Below are 6597 nucleotides of genomic sequence, written 5' to 3' on the forward strand. Positions count from 1 at the left end.
GGAGGGGGGAAAACAAGAGTCAGGGAGGATATGATGTCAGCATTAGCTTGGCAAAATGGCCACTGCCTGCAATAGGATTTTCTGCTTTTCCTTTATAAAATTCACAGGAATCATTACATGGATAGCACAATACATCTGTTATGTAAGTAGAAGTAGTATTTATCTACTTATATATGTGTTTTTTATTTCTAGGTTAGCATGGGTGTTCTTTAAGAAATTCCAACTATAATACACTTTCCTAGCAGAAAATGGCTTCTGAGAGCAGGAAAGAGATAAAAAGGTTCAATAGTTCATAGATTTTAGCTCTGGCATACTTCAATGAATGTGTCATTGAGCAAAAACAATAAAACATTTAAAACTTAAAAAGTAGATTTTAACAAAAAAAAACTGTGGAATGTCTTAAAAAGTCATTTTTAGGAGAAGGAAGATAGATACAATTGTTTATTTCATTAGTTTATTTTCGCCTCGGGTGTCCTTTAAGGCTTAGGGCTTTGCAGAAATTCACAATTATTTCATAGTCTTCAGAGTTTCACTGAGATTCCTTGTTCTGCAAATACTTGTACTGCGGTTTATAGCTCTGCAGCCCCAGCCTGCGAGAGAGCTTCTCAATGCAATCTGACTGGCTGTTTGACCTGTATTGGCAGATACAGTTGGATTAACGTGAGCAGGTCCCATTTCTGTCTAAGCAGGATCATGTTATGAGTGTGGAGCACAATAAAGTGGTTTCCATTGTCTCTAACGAAAATGCATTATTTGGATTTAGTCAAATGTGAATGTTTGTAGAATACAACTTTGGCAAGTAAAATATTTTGTAATAGAAAAAGGGAAATAAATGAAAAAGATGCACAATGTTCAAATGAATACTTCACAACCAGATAGATTAAAAACAGAAGTAGGTATTAATTGCCTCATTAGTGGTGAATAATGTTACTCAATGCAGCAACCCCTGATACATCCAGCTTGTATAATTAGTTGTCTTATACTGATTCTGATTGTTTTATACTCCTGGGACAACTAGCTTCTATTTATGAATGTTTACTGGTTTATGATTTGATCTTTATTAGTTTAATTTAATGTTAAAGCTGAACTTGTGAGTTTAGGGAAACTGAGTTTTGTTTAATCCCATACTTTGCTTTCCACTGTCATATTGAAGTCTTGAATAAGAGCAGTATGAAAGAAGCCCTTGCCAAATCACTTTAAAAAAAATACTACTTGCTTGGCTGTTGTACTAATCATTTGCCTTTAAATGGAAACTGAACTGGGTCACTACTTTCCCACCATCGTATATAGCCTTACTACCTCAGCAGTGCTGGCTGCTGTCATATTGCTGGTTACCGAAACTAAATTCAATCAAAACCATGGAGATGATAATAGACTTTAGGAGATCTCCCCCCCAGCACCTCCCCTTAACCATAAATGGATCCACAATAACCCAAGTAGAGTCATTTAAGTTTCTTGGGTCCACGATCTCAAACAACCTGAAATGGGACAACAACACTGCCACTATTGTCAAGAAAGCGCAACAGAGGATGTACCATCTACGGCAGCTGAAGAAATTTGGCCTACCCCAAAATCTAATGCTGCAGTTCTACACTGCAATCATCGAATCCACCATAACATCATCTATGACTTTATGGTTCAGCTCCTGCTCAGCATTAGAAAAGGGGAGGCTGCAGCGCATCATCCGAACAGCGGAAAGGATAATTGGCTGTAGCGCATGCCTTCAGGAGTAACATTCCGGTCAATCGCTACCAAAACCTCCAGATACAGGAGCAGCTTTTTTCCTCAAGCGGTAGCCATACTTATTGCTAAACCACGTTAGAGCTGCTAGGACTTGAAAGCAATCAGCACAGAACTGAAAATGAACAATTCTCACATTGCTTACTGCCACTATACTTATAATGTCCTTGACTTGTAATATACACACTGTCTGTCCTTGTATTGTTTTTGTTTGTGTTTGTTAAGCAACTGCCAAGACAAATTCCTTGTAGGTGCAAACTTACTTGCCGAAAATAAATTGATTCTGATTCTGATTCTGACTGGTCGGAAATAATTCTATTATATTATAATTAAGTAGCCACAAAGTCACATGCTTCCTTATAAAAGAATCAAATAGTTGCACGCCTCAAGATAAGAGAATCAAGTAGTCACATGCCTCCAGAGATAAGAATCAACTAGTCATATGACCCCAGATAAAAGAATCAAGTAGTCATAATGCCCAACAAACATATTACATATTCACACACCTCTAGGTAAAATATTAAAGTAACAGCGTGCCTCAATAAAAACAAATTAAATAGCCTGGTACATCAATGATAATTGAGTAGCCAAGTGCAGGGGCGCAACTAGAGAGGTGCAGGCATGGGTTGTGCCATGGAAGCCAGCGTGCAATGGGTGCAAATGCCTGCCCCTTTGCTGCCCACCACTGCTGCCTCCTGGTACCACCCCCCTCCACCGCTGCCTCTCCATCCCTGTCTGTTACCTCAGTTAAACGGCATCAGGAGAGACAGAAAGGGCACATACACCACCCACCTGGTACACTCCATGGGCTTGATTCACTAAACCGTGATAACTCATATCACGGCTGTTTTCGCGTGCAATTTCGAGTTTTCTCGTGTAATTGCACATTTTCGTGTGAAAACGGCCACTTTTCCACGCAAACGCACAAATGTGCGTGAAAATGGCCGTGATATGAGTTATCACTGTTTAGTTAATCAAGCCTCATATGCGGAAATGGCCAATGACATCGCTTCCGCATTTGGAGGGCCCTGGGCAGGTAGTGTAGGCACCCTCTCTGTCTCTTCTGTTGCCGCTGATGTGTGAGTTCTGACAAACAGACAAAGAGAGGCAGCAGCGGTGGGGAAAACCGGTAGAAAGCAGTGGTATGGACCAGTTGACTCGCCGCTGATCTGAAGTCTGTAATGACTAGCCAGCCCCAAGTCAGCACCCACCCAGCCTCAGCACCTAACACCCACCCAGCCCCCAGCCAGAACCCAGCCAGCTCCCACCAAGGCTCAGCACCCAGCTAGCACCTAGCATCCATCCAGCACCAGACTAATGATGTCACTTCCACATGTGCAATAGTCCATGTCAAGGGTACCGTGCACTCTCTCCTCACGTCATTGATTTGCTGTGGTGCCCATGGCATAATACATGCCTGCACTGGTTAACCATTTAACGACCAGCCAGTGCGGCTGGTCGTTTGTGGGTTTCCATGGAAACGGCTGCTCGTTCCATGTCAGTTCATGGAGGGTGTCTCCGTGAACAGCCTGCTAGCCTCCGATCGCGGCTTGCAGGCCGCGGGGAAGAAATCCCCGCTGTTTACATCATACGGCACTGCTGCGGCGATCCCCGGCCTCTGATTGGCCGGGGACCGCAGGCAGCTGATAGGCTGAAGCCTATCAGAGGCAGCGCAGGATGGATCGCCGTCCTGTGCCGCCCATACGAAGGAGGGAGGGAAGGAGAGGAAGGCTGGGAATCGCTGCAGAGGGGGGCTTTGAGGAGCCCCCCCCCCGCTCGGCCACACAGAGCGGCGGTGATCAGACCCCCCCAGCAGGAAATCCCCCTAGTGGGGAAAAAAGGAGGGAAGTCTGATCGCCCTGCCTTTTACCCGATCTGTGCTGCGGGCTGGAGAGCCCACACAGCACAGATCTAACAAAACACCCCTGGTCCTTAAGTGGTTAAGATACACCACTGCTTACATGTGTGCAAGCCGTAACAAGTACAACTAGTTAATTACAGCTAAATTGGATCATTGTAAAAAAAAAAAAAAAAAGTATATCCAAATCTAAGTTGAGATTTCTTTGAAAATGCTTGTAAATATCAGATTCCTGTTTCTTGCAAAATCTAAATAATTAAAAAGGAAGACATAACAGAAAAAACTGGAAAAAATACATGGTTCAGGGGTCTTTTGCAATCTTTAGCAAAGCCCGTGATCTGCCTTTTATTACTGGCTGCATAGGGAAACTAACAGAAAAGGCTTTACCAGCTGTGAGGGCCAAAATAGGATCTGTATCATAGCACTGAATGGGTTAATTTCGCCGACTAATGTGTAGCTTGATGATATGTAGCTTGATTGAAATGACCCTGCAATCATTAGCTATGTAATCCAGTAAACTGAGAGGCATAAAAGGGATGAATGAATCACCAACATGTACCTGTAGATAGTAACAGCACACTCATCTTCCTTCAGATGCGCTGCCAACGCTCACTAGAACAAAATCATCTAAAAGATCATAAACAAGAACAAAAGGCAGCATTTAAATGAGAGTGTTCCCAGCAGATACGTTTTGCCAAATAAATTAGGATGGCGCAACTCTGAATAGATGCCCAGATTTTAAAGTGTTTACTTTGAAAAACAAGGACTAGAATAATAACAAAAACAATTAATTATTAAATATATAAATAAATAATAATATGAAAAAAATATATAAATATGCACAGATGTCTTATATTTTTCATTTCATCGTGCTTTCTCGTTTTAGAGTGAACGCCTGCCTATAGCCCAATTCTTTTTTATTTTCAAGTGCAGGCGTCAAGCAAAAAAGAATAAACATTTCTTTGCAGTGATCACAATTTTACGAGCTTGAGATTAAACTACTGGCATGGTTGTCCAGTTGCCTTGATTTTCAGAGTGGCATATGCAATGTGCAGGGTCAGTTTAAGGCTACGTTCACAGAGACACGTTGTGTTGCGTTGTACAATATAATCGCATTGCAGAGTGGTGTGATAGTTATACGAGACATGCAGTGCACTACATAACTTGCACATTAATAGTTGCTATATACATTTTGTATGTACTGTATGCTAAGGCCGTTGCATCGATCTACCGCCACACATGTCCTGCCCCCGGTAGACCCAGGTGTTCTTTTCTGTCTGATCAACACTTTTGATTGATTTTTGATCAAAATCTATCAAAGATCGGACATTTAGGCTACGTTCCCAGTGGTGCACTGTGGTGCAAAGTAACAACCACGTTGTAACTAACACAGAACTATGCACTGCAAGTCACTACCTATGCGACATCCACAGTTCCAGCCGATGCAGTGAGATTTAACTGCATGTGGCATCCCAATGCACTGCATGCAGTGCTTTACTTAAAAACAGACACCTTAAAAGTGTGCTTAACTGTATGCAACGCAATGTGTGGATATGTGCATTACAACTTCCCCATTCCATTGCGTTCCTGTTTTTACAGGAAACGCATTGCAATGCCCACTGCGATCCTAGCCTCAAGGGTATTTATACCCATCCAATTCCATCAGAGTGATGAAATCTGCAGGGAATTGAATGGAAAAATGAATGTGTGTATGGGCACATTCAGGCCCCTTTCACACTAGGACATTTTAATTGCCTTGCAATACCCTTTTTTTACTGCAGGGTACTACTAAAGCAATGAAATTTCATACCTGACGCAGTGCAATGCACCGGAAGTATCGCATCTGACTGAACGCGTCAGTGCGTTATGGTCAACATGCATGGTGATGTGCATTCACTGGAAGTCAATGGCACTGCAGATATTTATAACTGTTTTGCGTTGTGGTGCACATGTTCGGAAGCAAACAGTATTTTTTCAATACACTTCCTTGCAATTCGTATTTCAGCTACAGGAAGTGAGAGCTAGAGATCCTTATTTATAGTTTGGTTTGCTGCCAAAATTTACATTACCACGCATCAGCGCGGGTGTATACCAGGATTCTTTTTAGCATTGCACTGCAATGCGATCATCCGATCACAGCAGGGCCAGATTTACCATAAGGCACTGTAGGCACAGGCCTACAGGCGTCTGTTGATGGAAAGGTGGCTCACTCCCATACCCTAGTAACTCCCTCCCAGAGTGTAAATGAGAGGTTACTCACCCTGCTCTCGGCATTCTGGGGACAAGATTTCCCTTTAGTCAGGGGAACAACTAGCTACTTAATACCGAGGGTACCTCTGGCTACCTAATCCTAAGGGACACCTGTAGCTATGTATGACGGGCAAGGGAAGCAAGGGAGAAGTGACAGTTGGTCCAGCCAGCACATTACTGGTGCGGTTCGGCGGGGGTTTGTAGGTTCATGGAGGGTGAAGCCTAGGGTGCCAGGACATCTGTGCCTATAGGCTCCTGTGATGTAAATCCAGGCCTGGATCACACTGTAATGCAAATGTACGCTGCTAATGTGAAACCGACCTCAGTGTTATATTGCTACTACCAGAGCCCATATGCAGAAAATTACGTTATAATCCCAACAAGCTGTCAAAACAAACTTAGTAAAATTTGGATGTTACATAAAGAAATAATGATTCAAGCATAGAGAAAAAAAATGCAGAGAAAATTAGCATATGTCTGATGTGGTTAGATTCTAGAAATTATGATAAGTATTAAAACTAAACACGACAGGTCCCTAAGCAGAAATGTCAATTCTGGCTGTCTCTCCCAGATCAGTGCTTTGTTAATAGATAAGTAGGCGAATGGAACATATCTTCTACAAATATATGCATGTTGACTTCAAACCATCCTTTTTTAATAATTGAACACGGCTTGTTGTACAAGCGTCCTGAGTGCCGGGGAAAAACACAAGACATAAAAAAATATCTCCACATCAGTCGAAACTACAT

At 42.4% G+C, this 6597-nt stretch overlaps 1 long non-coding RNA gene across 1 annotated transcript; it reads right to left on the minus strand.

Moving 5' to 3' along the window:
* Positions 1 to 466: 466 nt before the first annotated feature.
* On the minus strand, positions 467 to 5977 carry LOC137561150 (uncharacterized). Its single transcript, XR_011029883.1, has 3 exons — positions 5859 to 5977; positions 4158 to 4225; positions 467 to 632 (listed from the first exon to the last, which is right to left on the minus strand). It is a non-coding gene; the product is annotated as an uncharacterized lncRNA (long non-coding RNA).
* Between the last annotated feature and the right edge of the window lie 620 nt (positions 5978 to 6597).

Source organism: Hyperolius riggenbachi, chromosome 3 (assembly GCF_040937935.1).
Source record: "Hyperolius riggenbachi isolate aHypRig1 chromosome 3, aHypRig1.pri, whole genome shotgun sequence".
NCBI lineage: Eukaryota > Metazoa > Chordata > Amphibia > Anura > Hyperoliidae > Hyperolius > Hyperolius riggenbachi.